The 17077-nt window shown below is 33.7% G+C and overlaps 1 protein-coding gene across 1 annotated transcript in view; it reads right to left on the bottom strand.

Annotated features, from left to right (window-relative positions):
* The window catches only part of Lingo2 (leucine rich repeat and Ig domain containing 2), a 1035214-nt gene that overhangs the window by 947679 nt on the left and 70458 nt on the right, over window positions 1-17077 (bottom strand). The window lies entirely within an intron of this gene.

Here is a 17077-nt window from a genome sequence, read left to right on the forward strand (position 1 = left end):
GGATGGTTGTTACTTTGGAGATTAGTTTTGGAGTGATTCAATTTTTTGAGCTGTTGGTATATTTTAGATATGAGGCTTTTGTCAGTTGTATGGTAGGTGAAGATTTTCTCCCACTCTGTAGGCTTCCTAATTAATTTACTAGCTATATCCTTTGCCATACAAAAGCTCTGCAGTTTAATGCAGTCCCACTTATCTAGCCTTTCTCTAATTTGTTGTGTTTCTTGGTTCTTATTAAGAAAGTTTCAACCTGTGCCAAGGAGGCCTAGTGTATCCCCTATTCCTTCTTGTAAAGTTTTCAGTGTGTCGGCTTTTACCTCAAGGACTTTGATCCATTTGGAGTTAATTCTAGTGCAGGGAGACAAAGAAGGATCCAACTTTAGTTTTCTGCAGGTACTTACCCAGTTCTGCCAGCACCATTTGTTGAAGAGGCTGTCTTTCTTCCATTCTATTTTTTTGGCTGCCCTATCAAAAATTAGGTAGCCATAGTTCTGTTGTTTAATATCTGGGTCCTCAGTTCTATTACGAGGGAAATGGGAACCATGTCATGAGAAAGGGTATCAATGTTTGTGAAGTAATGCTCCTTCTATCTGGTGAATATAATGTAACCCTTCTATTAATTACAATTAGAAAAAAGAAATAAATAAAAATAAAAATAAAAAAAGAATGATTGTTTTGGGCTGACAGTTTTGGTTAGGCATATTAGACTTGCAACTCTTCAAAATGTGGATTAAACCTTCCTTGTTTTCCCACACATAAGCACAGATTGAAAAACACTTAACTCTTTCCCCAGCCCTCTTTGTCAGAACACTATATTACTCTGTTTCAAAGAGAACAAATATTGTAGAATTTATTTCTCTCTGCCTTTTAATAACTAAGGCTCAGTAGAAGGTAAGAATAGCATACACATAGCCTGAGAATAATTATTACAGTATAAGTACAGATTAATTGTTGTTACAGGATTTCCTAATCTATTTACACTATTTACCTTAAATTCCATATTCATCTATATACATAGTTTGTTGTCAGGTGAATGCTAAAAGTTTCTTCTAACCTGTTGTTTGAATGATCTCTTACCTGTTCTCTCAAGACTACTTTAAAAATCGTTTTAACATTTATGTAACACAATATATGTATATATATATATATGCATGTCTTATTTCTTGAATAAACTTGAAATATGCATTGTAAAAAAATCTAATATTATCTTCAATGATTCCCTTTAGCTAAAAATTCCTAAAAACATATATAATATAATCTTTTTGGGAGTGACATATGTCTTTCCAATATTTCCTACAATGGGCCTTCAAATTGAAATATCTCTACACTGGGAAAATTCTAGAGAATATATACATGAGTAATTATTTTTCCAAATAGTACTTCAGTTGCTCAGGAAATAAGAGCAAGGTCTAACAAAAGTGACTCCATCACATTAAAACTTCTTGTATGTCAAAAGAAGCAATTACTAGACTCTTGACAGAACCAACAAAGACTATCTTGACCACCTGTTTAACAACAGATTGAATTCGGGGACACACAAGAAAAGCTGAAATGATTTAAACATTGAAAGACCAAATAATATAATTAATAACATGAACAGACAGTTTCCAGGAGAAGAAATACACAAAACTAATAAGTATGTGAAGGAATGTTCAACATCTTTGATCATAAAGAAAACACAAAGTACAATTACAGTAAATTACCTTTTCATCCTATTAAAAGTGTCAATGTTCAAGAAAATAAACAAACAATACTGGCGAGGATGCTGAGGACAACAGAATCTTCCTTTACTTTGGTAGGAATGCAAAGTATTACAATCATTATAGAAATCAGTATGGAGGTCTCTCACAAAACAAAATCAGATCTAGTTTATAATCTGCCCTACTATTTGGGGCCATATATATAAAAAAGAGTAAATCAGTGTACAAGATAAATGTCTGCAGACTCATATTGGCTGCTGCTTTGGTCATAGTATCCAAATTTTTGTATAAGTCCAGATACTCAACACATGATGACTGGATGAATGAAATACATAATGATATTTATTATATGTGTATATACACACCATGAGATATGGAAATTATGTCAGAACAAAATGGAGCTTATTATGTTCAGTTTGATAAGAGAAGCTTAAAAAGCCACATATTATATGATCCCCACTTTTGGGGTGTAAAAAATAATGATGATGATGATGATGTTAATTCTGAATCATTTTCAAAGAAAGATTTTAGGAGAGAAAAATTAGGTGATATCGAGAGGTAGGTGATAATGATTTGAGAGTATAGTACAATGAAAACCTCAAAAAGGTGGAAGAAAAGAATGGGAATAAGGTAGAAGAGGTAAACTTGTTCAAAGTATACTGCATTCATGTATAAAAATATCATAATAAGACCCCTTTGTGCTATAAAATGGATAATCATGAAAGAGAGTCAAGTATATCTGTTATAGGGCTAGAATTTTCTTTTTTGTGGTTGCTGTTATTTTTAAGATTTTATTAACATTGATTTTTACATAATATTTCAAATTTCATGTTCAACAAACAAGTATTCAAGAAGGAAATCTCAATATAAAATCACTGGCACATAGATTTTAAAATATAATTAAAATTAAGCTGAGCAGTTATATGTCATAGATACATCAGTACATTTCTTTTAGTGTGTACTTGCTTAGAAAATCTGCATGTTTTCATAATTACAGAGAGATGACATATATCTACATAAGATTAGAATGCCTTTGCTGATATTACACATATATAAGTATTTCATAAATATTTCATTCTTAGTGTGGCTATATAATAGATTTTCTAAAAACTATTTTTACAAAAAATGTATAGTTATGCAATTACAACTTGCAAACAAAATTGAAATCCTACCAAAAGACATTTTTTTAATTGTAAAGGTGATGTACAGAAAGCTACATAAGTCAGGTATTGAGTATATTTCTTTTTGAAGTGTCACACCCAAAATGACCTCTCTGCTTGTATTTATGATTATTTTTTTCAGTGATGTTAAGGATTAAATCCAGGGCCTTGTGTGAACTGGGTGAACATGGTTCCACTGACCTACATATACCGAGATGAATGCCTAGATGGCTATATGATCTATAGATATATATAGATAGAATACTTTGTACATGTTTGTTTCTGAAAACAAGGAAAAGAAGAGAGAACAGTTTTTCCTAATGCAAAAATTTATTTAGTTTGCAGTAAAAAAGAAAAATAATTAGTCTGGATGTCAGTATTTGTATGTGTGTTTGTGTGTGTGTGTGTGTGTGTGTGTGTGTGTTTGAGAGAGAGAGAGAAGGGGAAGAGAGAGAGAGAGAGAGAGAGAGAGAGAGAGAGAGAGAGAGAGAGAGAGAGAGAGAGAGAGAGAGAGAGAGAGAGAGAGAGAGGTGGGAATAGTGTTCCAGGACTTGAACTCAAGGCCCTGGTGCTGTCCCTGAGCTTTTTGTTCAATGCAAGTGATCTACCACCTGAACCACAGCTTCATTTCTGTGTTTCTGAGGTCAACTGAAGAATCTCACATACTTTCCTGGGCTGGTTGAACTGCAATCCTTAGGTCTGGCTTTCTGGGTAGCCACAGTTTAACCAAAATTCACGTGAATTAACCAGATTTTCTTCACAAAATCATATGAGCAATGTAAAATGTAAATAATATTGCATCCATCTAAAATAAAATAACAGTATCTCAACCAGAACTTCAAGTGCTTTCAGGGGGAAAAAAAAGTCTGTAATCTGAGAATCCTGCAACAGGCTTATAAAATGTTATTTGTACTATTTTCATTATTACATATATGTAAAGGTTTATTGAATTTTAAAAAGGCAATCATTACATAAATGAGAAAGAAAAAAATGGTGGAAATTAAACTTCATTTCTAAGCATAGCCAAATACACAGAGCTTTTCCTCATTGTTAGAGGACATTAAACTCTGCAATAAACTTTGCAACTTCTAGTGAATATTGGTCAAATTTGCTTGCTGAGTTTTTCAGGTAATGAGCTTGACAGAATTCATTAACAAAAGTTGCAAATTTTTAAAAAGTTACACATTTTTGAAATTAAAGAAAATATTTCTTTTTTCTTTTTTAAAATTGTAATTAATAGAAAGGTTACATTATAGTCACCAGATAGAAGGTACATTTCTTAACAATCATTGCTACCCCTTTTCTTGTTTTTGTCCCCATGAGGGGAGGGGTTGGGGGAGGGAAATAAAGAAAATATTTCTAAACATTCAGATCACTCTTCCACTCTCTCATTTCAGAGTAGTTGTCTGACCAGCTGACATAGTATCATAAAAGTACTTTGTCATCAAGCAGGCTCTTATCAAATGAAAATAGCTAGTCAAGTAAACACAATTAATGATAAAATACATTAATAATTCAGAGCCAGTCCTAATACTTCATTCTAAATTGTACGATCACAATTCATTGAATCCTCCTTGTAAATGAACTTTATATCATGAGGATTCATGAAGCATGAAGAATGAATGCCATGTGTGGAGGACAAGAGGATCAAAGAGCTGTCTACTGATTGGCTCCCTTCCACAAAGAATTCTACACACCTTTTTGACATAGAGTGATGTAAGTTTTCCTTATACAGTCTTTTCCAAGAATGTATTATACAGCTGTATAGCTTAATATAAAACTCTAGAGCAACAGAATGAAATGTTAGAAAAGCAGCATATACTATTCATCTGACCCACTTATTTTACAAACAAAAGTGATAGCCTTGAGAAAGCTCAAGGACAGTGCTCAGACTCTAAGTTCAAGCCCTAGGACTGGAAAAAAAAAGCAGCTAAAAAAACACAAAAACAAAACTGTAATACTCCTATGGGTATCACTCTACTACTTCAACCCCACAACCACTTTCAGCCTTTTCTGTGTATGTGGTACCAAAAATCGAATCCAGGGCTTTTATGCATGCTGAGCAAGCACTCTACCACTAGACCACACTCCCAGCCCCTGTATTACAATTTTTATATCACCATTACTTCCCTCACTCAATGGCAAGAGGAAGTATACCAATAAAACTATAGAAAATTCCATCACCTGTATTTCTAAAAATATATACATATAGTTAAAATTCAATGTATAATGAATCTATGAAGATAGATTTACAACTAGGATCATAGACATGCAGGTAGCATACCCACATTTAGACAATTATTTATTGAGAGAATATGTAGAGACAGGAAAGTTCATTCTGTCATATAATTGTATTGCCTTTTAATTGTCAAAGATTTTTATAATTTCATGGAACACAATTATGAGAATAGTGAGGTCTGGATGAGATTTACTAAATTCAATTTTTTCCAAGTGTAGTAGTTTTTTTTCTTTACCTTAATCTGAAGTAAGACATTATATATGCACGGTTATGTGAACATCACTCATAAATGTAAACACATATGCATGTGTGCTTCCAAAGAAGATGTTAGCATCTGAAAGGAAATACGGTTACACTCCTTCATTGTTCATTTTGTTAAGATAAAATCATGCAGTAAAACATAGGTAACAAACAGGGCACCAAGGGCTCACACCTATAATCCTAGCTGAGATCTGAGAATTGCAGTGCAAAACCAGTTCAGAAAGGAAAAGTCCGTGAGATTTTTATCTCCAGTTAACCACATACACACAAGCACACACATGACCACACTCATGCACACACACACACACGCACATGCACAAACATACTAAAGCCAAAAGTGACTAACGTGATAGAGTTTGCTTGAGCAAAAGAGATTATGAACAGCACCAAGACCCTGAGTTCAAGCCCCAGTACACACACACACACACACACACACACACACACACACACACACACACACAAAATGATCTTTCTGAAAAGCTCAAGCGTAACATATACATGCTGCATTAAAACCTAATGAAGCTTCTTAAGAAAAGAGTGTTTTTGCCACCTTATTCTCCAAAGAGGAGAAAATGCCAACTTGAAAAGCAACCTGTGACCCAGGCATAGTGGCAAACACATGTAATCTCAGTTTTGGGAAAGCAAAGTAGCAGGAGAAAATGTTCAATTCTTCCTGCTTTATGTGGCAAGATCTGTCACAAAAAATACAATAATAATAACCATTATGTATTATTACTATGTTTTTCCACTACTTTCCAAATAAGCAGAAAAGAAATGAAAGACAAGAGAATTTCCAAACAAAACTTTTGGGAAAAAAATTAAGGCACATACAAATGAATATTTTTCTATTGAATGATATGGATTCCTGCAACCTCAGTTCATAGCACTAACAAATCAGGGTTGGTGGAAATGGCGTTGTGACTCAAGGGGTAAGGGTGGTAGTCTTGAGCTGAAGAGCTCAGTGTCAGCCCCATGAGTTCAAGCCCCATGACTGACACAATAAAAGGTGAAGGGGAGAGTGATACAAAGGTCAACTGAAACATGAGGTTTGATGACGTGTGAAAGTAGCACAAAAGGTCAAACAGTTTTGTTGGCTTCTAAGAAGTATCTTTTGACTATTAGCTGAACTTAAATCAAGTTATAAAAAGTTTTGAGCAGAAATATTTCATATCCAAACATATGTTCCTTTACCTGACAAAGAATAAGTAATGGCTTCTTGCTTAGGGACAAAAAATTCAAAAGCCACTAAATCTCCTGAAATCAAAATGATGAGCAGACTTCGAAATTCATTTACCCTGCAGTTATTTGGAACGATATTTTATTTTGGATTTTTTTCCTTTGTTCTAATATTGAAGACTAGTACTCTATATCTTGAAAATTCTCCTCTGTTTGAATCCATAATCATTTGCAGACTGGTTTTTATGTGCCAAGAGAAGGTCAAATGTCTCTGTAAGTATATTGAAAGCTCTCTTCCTTAAAGAAATCTGAAATTTATAGATGAAATATAAGGATGATAAAACCTCACTGTTAAAAGAGATCCTCCAGGTTACTGCATCATTGTACATTTGGATATGGAGAACTCCAGTAGTTTAATACACCCTTTTACTCAATCTGAGTTTAGGGTTAGAAATCAGTTCTTTTGCATCCTAAATGCATGCATTCCATTAATCTGTATTTTATGCAAACTAAAAGAATAATAAAGGCTAGGATATGAACTTATTAAACTATTTTACTTATTCCACAATTACTTAAGTGGAAAGAAATTAACTAAAGCAGTTTCTATATTGCATAATCAAAATAAGACAAAGCTTCAATAATCGATTCTGGAATCATTATCCTCATTATCAATCAATGAGACCTAAATAATATCATGCCATTTAGGCCAATCAAGAGTTATCTAAGCAGAGCAATTGAAACCTGCTCAGAGGACACATATGAGCATTCTCTCATAGCATAAAGAAAGATCAGGAGTGTTATTTTTTTCATAAAATCTCAATCTTACCCATGTGTAAAATATAAATATGAATCATCAATCATACACCTTACAAATTCAGTCATCAAAATATAAAGAATCAGCACATATTGCTCAATGCATTCTCCTCCTTGAACATGATGAGAGAAATGTGGCATGGAGAAAGCAGAATCCACAATGAAGTTCACAGAGTTGGGCTGCCATTTCCTATTGTTGTTGCTCATCTATAGTCTATCTGAGCCATGTCTTAAAAATCTAAGGTACCTAACAAAGGAAGAATAAAGATTGTTACCCTGTTTATCTTTCTCCATCCTTGGTTTCTCTGAGGGATGCCCTCACACACCTCTCAAGGAGAGTAAGGTAAGTCTGATGGATGGCTTACTGAATGCAAATGACATCAGTCAGCAACTTGAACTTTAGTCAAAATATCATTCATAATAATGATAATTATCAGTGTAGCTCACATGGTATATTATACATTCTTTTTACTTTCATTTCAGAGTATAAGCATGCAGGAAAGTTTCAATTCATCCCTGAATGTTGGAGAGAGTGGGTTATTGAAAGGCTGAGTAGTTTAATGAATGTCACATATATGATGGGCATTATTAATTTTCAACTGTTTTCTCTAATTTGTGTTGTTCATTGATGTCATGAGATGGTCATGAGATTTCTTTTCAATAAAGAAGTGTGGCAGATTGTACCAACAAATATTAGAGGCCTTCCTTCAAATCAGACTATCATCTTTATAGGCTATAGGAAAAGTATAACCTTTCAACTTATCTATGCCATATACATTACCTTGGCAGTGCCTCTTATTCTTTGGTGATGTTGTCTTGATCAATAATGCTTAATGCACAAGCATAGCATCACTAAAATAAAATTATATCCCATTCTTATCAGGAATCCAGGTGCTTACTGCTAAGGTTACTACACTTCTGCAATTATGCTTTCAGTTTCACATATGCCAATATTCCTCACAGCTCTAAAGGAAAGACATTTATTTCTAGAGTGCATAAATGAAGAACAATACTTGGTCCTTTCAACTCAGTGCACTTTTTCATTCACACTGTGATTTGCATATACATGTATATTGGATGTTGGCTGTGAGAAAGTTTGAATTCAGGGCCTCGTATTTGATAGCTGGTGCTATGCCACTTAAACCAGGCCCTCTGCCCTTTTCTTCTTTTGTTATTTTTCAGAAAAGATCTCATGTTTTTTTGCAGAGAATGGACTACTAATCTCATACCTATATATCCCATATAGTGCATATCACCTCACCCAGCTTGTTAGGTGAGACAGAGTCTCAATAACTTTTTCCTGAACAATCCTTGAACTACAGACTGGCCGATCTCTACTTCCCTAAGGTGCAGGAATTACCGTTGTCAGTTTACTACAGTGTTTTAGTGAAAATTCCAGAATCACTTTCTCATGAATTTATTTGAAAAAAAAGACTTTTTTTCTAGATTATAAAAGGCAACCAAATTTTATCAAGCACTGAAAAATCCTTGTCTTCGCCATTATCTTTATGAAAAATTCAAGCTTTTAAAATCTTACATCTCCTGTCTATGTTGCTATTCTTCATATGTTGAAGAATGGAAATATGTAAGAATCTGAACAAGAAGGACTGTTAATCCAACTATGACTGCTGTATTCCATGGCCATCTCTCTGGGCCAGCAGAGACTCTCAAACACCCAGTACTGCAGCACGCCAGAATATGAATCTGTATCACTGCCATTTTCCACTACATGTTACATCAAATCCAACTACTAGAGTAATTGCTAGCTCCCTTTTTCACCTTCTGTCTGATGCCCTGCTATTCTCACAGAAACATAAGATCAAACCCACAAAAGAAATATTCTTTGTCTGAAAGGCACATTAAAGCCTCTGAAAAAGTAAAAGACTCACAGAAAGCTACAAACAAAAACCAGGAAAACATCTGTGGCATGATAACACAGAGCATCTGAAAGAAAGAGACTAATGGAAGGCCCTGCAACATTCTGAGTGTTTTCCGTTTTCTGAATCATTGACAAGGAATGCTGAGTCTTATTTCATGGGCTATTACTGCATCCCACCATTCACTTATCAGTTAGCATTAGTTCATGGTTTCATTGGAAGAAAATCCACCTGGCCTGCAAACCTAAGCTTGATAAAGCACTAGAGGCCTCTTTGATTCGGGATAATGGATCAAGCAATTGGTTACCAAACGATAAGAAAGCAATAATGTACAGATATCCACTTGTTTTGTTATAAAAATAAGCATGTTCCTTACAAAGGGTTAAACGGAAGCAATGTGAGGTGAAAAATCTTCTAATGGATTCAGACACTATCTGGCACTCAGCTTACAGGAAATATAATATCTTGCCTCCAAGGACTATAATTTGCAAAGATTCAGGAAGTTGTCAATAATGGAGCTAACAGCAAGAAGCAAAGATACTACCAAATAAAAATATATTTCTATTTGGCCCCAAATATATTATCGATAAGTTGCTCTTCTAACTATAGTTTGCTTACATAAATATTAAAATTAGATTGCCATCCCAAGATAAACATCAGCTGATAGAAGGCAAGGTCTTATAAAGGTATGCATGAACAGAAATGGAAATCAAACTAAATTGAATGAACAGGAGGATAATGAAGAGTTGATTATAGTAGTTTGTTTACAGGAAGGATGCTTGAATTCCTGTTAATTTACTGAAGTGGGCACTAACAATGCATGTTAGGGGTCAGCCAGGAAACAAAGCAGGTGACATAATTAAAGGCAAACGGGCAAGGAGTGTGATTACAGTCTGTTTATGAAATGGAATTTGTACGAGCCTAATTACCTGTGAAGAATTCTATGCATGTATTTGAACTATTTTTTGTCCTTGACTTGGAATTTATTCCATAATGGATATGATACATTTTGCTAAAATATATAACATTTTTCTATTTCATTTTCACTCTATGTATGAAATTGAATAAAAAAATCTATGTATTTACATATGAGCCATAAGTGTTACCAGTATTTACATAGAAGCTTTTTCCACTTATTTTGTGAGGGATATGGATTTTTTTAATCTAGTGAATGAAAAGCTACTGCAGAAAGTGCTTAACGAAATCAATTTGTTTCTAGCTGCATAATTTTAGAAGTTTAATTCTATTCTTTATATGTAGAATTCCTACAGTAGCCTTGATTCATGGGAAGGTAGGCCGTTTCAATAACAGGCTATTCTAGAAAAGTCTTCATGTTTTATCTTTTATGCATTCCTTTTATGCAGTCCTCTTTTCTACAGTTTTATAAGCATAAAAGAGAAAATAGTTTAAAAAGCAAATGCAGTGCATATTCACAAAACTCATTTCTGTAACCTCATCTACATTAAATTACGTTTGATCCTTGCAATTTGGAGAGGCAGGTGAATTACAGTTGAGGCTCCTCTAAGAATTAAAAAATTCTAGACTTCGACAACTTAATACTTGAGAGGTTTAACAAATCCAAAACCATATCAAGATCCATAAATTGTAAAGTTTCTCTAAATTTCATACTGAATGAGATATTAAACATGAGTTGAAAATGTGAATAATGTTATTTTTCAACACACACTCACACAAACACAAACATAAGAGGGAATGTAGAAACAGAAACCTATTCCTGAAAATGATATTATTAAAGCTGAGAGGTGTTAAAAGTATTAATCATTTTAGGTGTGAAAGAATAATCTGCTGTGTATAGAAAAAAAGTCAATCAGCAATGAAGCCAAGATGCTCTCTAATACATTGACAGAGTTCCATTCAACCTAGATCTATAAGGTCATAGAGGATGAGACTAAAGGAAAGGATCTCTAGGATATGGAAGCAAGAGCTTTATCTTGTGTGACTGTTGTTCTTAATGTACTTTGTTATTTCTCTTTTCTTTTGTTGCCCTTTGGTTAATCTCATATTGTTACTATACCTGACTGTGTTACCTGGTATATTGTATATACGTTTGATTACTTGAAGTAGGAAAGGGAAGCAGGGAAACAAGATGATTTGGAGGGGGTGGGGGAGGAGGGAAATGTGGTAAAAACATGAGATGGGTTATTAATATGTGAGAAGTAAAGCACCTACTATCTGGTGAATGTAACTGTAACCTCTCTATACATTACAATAAAAATTTTAAAAAAGAAGTCCCAGTTCTGAATGTGAAAATTATTCTCATTGACTGTACTAAAAAGTGCAAAAGAATTTGAATTACCATCCACCCCACTGAGTTACATAGGGGCAGTAGTGTTTCGTAAAAACAAAGTCTCAATGGAAGAATCAGAATTAGAAATGATCAATGGACTATGTGTGCATTTCTCATTGAGGAAAATGGTTGTCTTAGTGATATTTAAGAGTGTGACTCTTCTCTGAAGTCTTCATACACTAGTCTCTACAAATACTCAATTTAATGACTTAATAATTCTGGAAATTTCAAGTCTAGTCCCCTATGGCAATAAATTCTTTCTTAGATGGCTATAAAACTGTGGTACTTCATGATAGATTAGAGCAGTTAGTGATTTTCACAATTAAATTTTGAAAGAAATGAGCTACTAAGCAAGCAAACGTACAAACATCAAGTCAACACTTGCTGTGACATAATATTTGAAAGGTACTTTCATGATCCTTCTGTAGAAAGAATGTGCACTTTTACAAATTTTTGAACCAATTTCCCTCAAAAATATCATGTTCATAAGCTAGCATAACCAGGCTGTATGCTACATGCTGGGTGATTACTGAGTGAATAGGAGAAAATAATTCTATCCTTGTATCCGTGGTCCCTCTATGTTCTTTCTATTGTAGGTTGAGCTGCATTCATTCTTTCCTGGAAAAGAAGCTAAAAGCCTATGACTCTTTCATCTCTTTAAATTATTGGCTTGTGTATACTCTCTCTACATCTCCCTTTTCCACTCATTGGTTCTACCCCACTGATCTTTGAAACCCAAGAAGAAGATAAACTAAATCATTCATAATGAATATTTTGAGATTAGAATTTATGTCTATCTCATTTTCTTTTCCACAGCATAAGAGGCATGGCCTCTTAGAATTGGCTGTGCAGGTTAGCAATTTTTTTTGTTTTATATCCTGGATACTTATTTCCTCCCATTTTTTTCAATTGGCATAACTACTATTTAGCACTTGATCCACTTGCTTCATGTTGCTTACTTCATATTCTTAAGTGTTCTATGTTGAGATATGGCTAACTATCCACCTATATAATTAAGGAAGCGGTGGCATAGGAAGCGTGGGTGAGAATGATGAAGTGGTTGGCATTGATCAGGATGCACCGTATTCAATAACTGCTTTGTCAAATGGCAACTCCTTTGTACAGCTACTTTAACATAATAAAATAAACAAAAACAAATATTGGAAAAGATAAAATTTGGGTTTGGAAAAATAGGATACCATTAATATCTAATATTCCATGTGCATCCATTTATAGATTAAAAGATGTATAAACATATTTCCTATAAATTGTTGTCATAGGTAAACTTTTTGTCTTTTAAAGTAGAGAAAATTGGACTGGGAGTTTAGCCTAGTGGTTGAGTGCTTGCCTAGCACGCACGAAGAACCGGGTTCGATTCCTCAGTACCACATACATAGAAAAAAGCCAGAAATGGTGGTGTGGGTAAGTGGTAGAACTCTAGCCTTGAGAAAAACCCAAGGACAAAGTGCCCAGGCCTGAGCTCAAGGCCCAGGAGTGGCAAAAATAAATAAATACATAAAATAGAGAAAATTTACTTAATGTAACAATATTCTTTTTTTATAAATCATGTGTAAACATATATATATATGAAGTAGGAGTAATAATGTGTTCTGAAAACATATGTCTAATGTTGATCTTTTAAAATGTGATAGAAAATCAGATACAAATCAAAATTTTTCTTCCAAGGGAATCCCTATTGGCTTTCCTAATTTTAAGAGAAAGCATGTTCAATTATTTCTCATTGTTGCTCAGGGAAACTGAAGAAGCTTGAAATATACTGCTCAGGGGAGCCTCAAAGTATAGCTCTAGCAAAAGCATTTTTAGCATTACTTATGAACACGTTAGAAGTACAAACTTTTGGATCCTGTTTAGAAACTACTGAAGTGAAACCTCTAGGTACTGGGTCCGTTAATCTATATCATTACAAGCCTTTAAGAGCATCCAGTGTATAAAGTTTAAGAAGTACTGCCATACATAATGAACAAATAAATATAAAATGATGGTAAGAAGTCACAAGGGGACTTGCTCTTAAAATTTCTGCTGCATCCTATCCAAAATAGCCCAAAGCCATCTATTTGAAAATTGTATTATGTTTTCTTTTCTGTATACATTACATGATAAAAAAACAAGGAGAGTCTTGTACATTTTGGCACACTTATAACTCACAATTATAAAGCAAATACCAACTGACAAATATACAATGGGGAAAAATATTAACCCTTTTCCAGGTAATAATGCTCAAACTTAAATACTCAACTCTCTGAATACAATTTAATATTGTTACTTTTGTTTTTATAACCATATCACACACACACACACATATATATATATATATACATATATATATATGTATATATATATAAGGGTCTCTAACTTAGAAGTTAGTGAGGAAAGTATATCCATCTATGACTACTCTACTGGCACATGTACTCAAGCAAGCCCACTTAGAGAGTAATCCATCTTAGTCCCTTTTCCCAATAAGCTAGTTCCCCAAGACCTCTCATAGAGAAGAAGAGCTAGAACTTGGAGCCAACATGAGATTCTCAAAAATAGACTCAGGGGGCAATAGTGAAACAAGTCTATCAGTTCAGAAAGTTTATGATTCAGGATGATCCTAAGTGTCAGGTCTGGCCAGAAAACTAGACAGGGCTTTTTTTTTTCCCAGAAAGTGAACAATGCAAGCAGAAGGACTGGAAGCATGGTGAATGTAGTGAAGCATTTTTCAAACCTGTCCAAGACCTGGATCCAAACTTTAGTGTCAGGAAAATAGTAAAAATTCAAAAAGAAAGAAAAAAATCTGGGAAAGAAAATCCCCAAGAAACTAATTAGCTTCTTTCTATACATGTGCCACACCACCAGTGTTAGACTATTTTACTTTGTTTGTAAATTCATAATAAAGCCCAAATGAATTTGAGCAATATCCTAAGAAATTGATCTTAATTTGCTAACTGATAGGAAAGACAAACTTGTTAATATTCTAAACAATAAAAGAAATCATTGTCAAAAAATGCAAGATTAACTACATTAAATGATCTTCAAATTATTCAATAGCAATAATTATAGGCATGAGTTTTCTTGTAATGGTCTTGTCATTTTTATGGTGTTAAAATGATTGACGCATTCTATTATTGTAATGATGGGAGAGGAATTCTTGAGGCCTCCTGTGAGATAGTTAAGTGCTTTACCATTGAAATACAGATCAGCAGTGTTTAATTTTTTTTGCCAGTCCTGGGACTTGAACTCAGGGCCTTAGCACTGTCCTTGGGCTTTCTAGAGGCTAGTGCTCTACCACTTGAGCCACAGCACCCTTTCTGGCTTTTATTCTCTATATGTGGTATCAAGGAATCAAACTTGGGTCTTCATGCATGCTAGGCAAGCACTCTATCAGTAGGCCAAACTCCCCGTTCTAATTTTTAATATAAAGAAAACATGATTTTTGACTTTAAAAACAGGTGGTATCTTCAGAAAAATACACTAAACTAAGTTTTATTTTGTAGTTACAAATAACTATACATATATATTTATGCATTTATTACATATACACATATATCATGTATCACACTGACATAAGAAAACAGAAAGCCTTGGAAAAAACATATTAAGTAAAGTAAGCCAGTCTCAAACGCTACATGGTTTCCCTCATTTGAAACAATTAGTATAGGTCTAGGATTCTCCTAGCAGAGGATCACAATAGCTCAAAAGCTATGTACATATGGATTTACATATAGAATGAGACTAAACAAAATGAATTCTAGAATATGGAAAGGAGAGGTTTATCTTTGTGATCGTTGTTCTTAATGTTCTATGCAAAGTTATTTCTTTTCTCTTTTTTCCCCGGTGGTTACTCTGTCTGACTTTGTTACCTGGTATATTGTCTATGCATTTACTTGCTTTATTTGAAATGGGGAAGGGAAGGAGGAAAGTAAGAGGATTGGGAAAGGGTGGGGGGAGGGAAAGGGGGACAAAAACATGAGAAGGGGTATCAATGTTCAAGAAGTAATGTACCCATTACCTGACAAATGTAACTTTAAGCCATCTGTACATTATCCCGACAATAAAATTTATTTAAAAAAAAATCAACAGGCAGACTCACTGTGAGTCAATCATTTGATTCATAGCATAAGTTTTCCTCATTTATGAACTGAAATGAAGACATAACTGGTAGCACAATCCTGTACTCCTGGCAGGTCAGGAGGAAAATATAGGAACAGAATCAACTAGATCCATCTTGTCAAGGGTTAGCCTATCTCTACAACAAAAAAGGTACACAAAGCACATGGCATGGTGACCACTCTTCATATTACTGTGTAGCAGATCTGAAATGTGTTAGGGAAGCTGGGCTTACTTGTCCTCACTACATAGGCAGAAAAATGGGGCATAACTACTTCTAGCTTTATTGTAGTAATCCCTTCAAATTCTATATGTCTATCAAAACACCAAATTCTTTATCTTAAACATACAATTTTATTGTCAAGTATGACTTTAATAAAATTTAGATTAAAAATATTTTAGTTACAAAGTCAAGTGAAAAATGTGATAGGCTAGTAGAAATATAAATAGTCTTGACTGGATAGCTACGTAGTTTTGAATCCATGTATCTATCAATATTCCAAATCTGAAATACCAGGCTAATAATTTAAAAAGAAAAATAGTGTGGCTTTTATAGGCCATCAGAATTAAAGTTTAAATCAATAAAATGATGTAATTTTAAATTTTGAAATCTTCAATCTTCCATTTATACTTAGCACAAGAATTCTACTGTAGATTTAACTGTTACAGCTACCTATGAATATAAAATTATATCATTTTAGAGTGATTCTTTGACAACGTATCATATTTATGTGCCAAATAGTCTCTATTTATCTCTTTGAATAGTTAGAATTTTATCTCTTCCATTTGTACATTGCTAACTGGCTTCAAAAATATTTTATTGAGAAATCTTGGCAAAACCAAATTAAGAGACCAAGACATGTGAAAAGGTGTCAATGCATGTGAATTTATGCACCTTCTATCTGGCAAATATCATGTAACCCTTTTATTAATTACAATAAAAAATATCAAAAAAAATCTAATAGATTCTAAACAAAGAACTGCTAAATTATACTATCCTACATGAATCACCTTGGAAATAGCAGTCAACTTGAAGCTAAGTGGTAACTCTTTCCAAAAACAAGATGACCTTGCATTAAATTTAAGACCGCCTATACATAATTCTTCATGCTTTTCTTAATCACAAGTGTTTCATATAGTTTATTTACTTTTTCTTTCATTTATTATTATTAATTTATTAAGGAGTTACACAAATGGGGTGTAATCCTATAAGTCAGTACAATGCTTATATTAATATATAAACACACGCAAAGCCTTTGTAATCATATTAACTTGAAAAAAATTAATGACACTGAAGTTGTGAGGATATTGGTCCTAAAATCTGAGTAAGTATACTCCTAAATAATAAACATTTAAATTAAGCTTTTTCCAATGAAATAGATGTTAGGTAATAATTACTGAGGTGCTATCCACGAGAATTAAACTCTATACCTCCA

This window comes from Megascapheus bottae, chromosome 3 (genome assembly GCF_031878675.1).
Source record: "Megascapheus bottae isolate mThoBot1 chromosome 3, mThoBot2.hap1, whole genome shotgun sequence".
Lineage (NCBI taxonomy): Eukaryota > Metazoa > Chordata > Mammalia > Rodentia > Geomyidae > Megascapheus > Megascapheus bottae.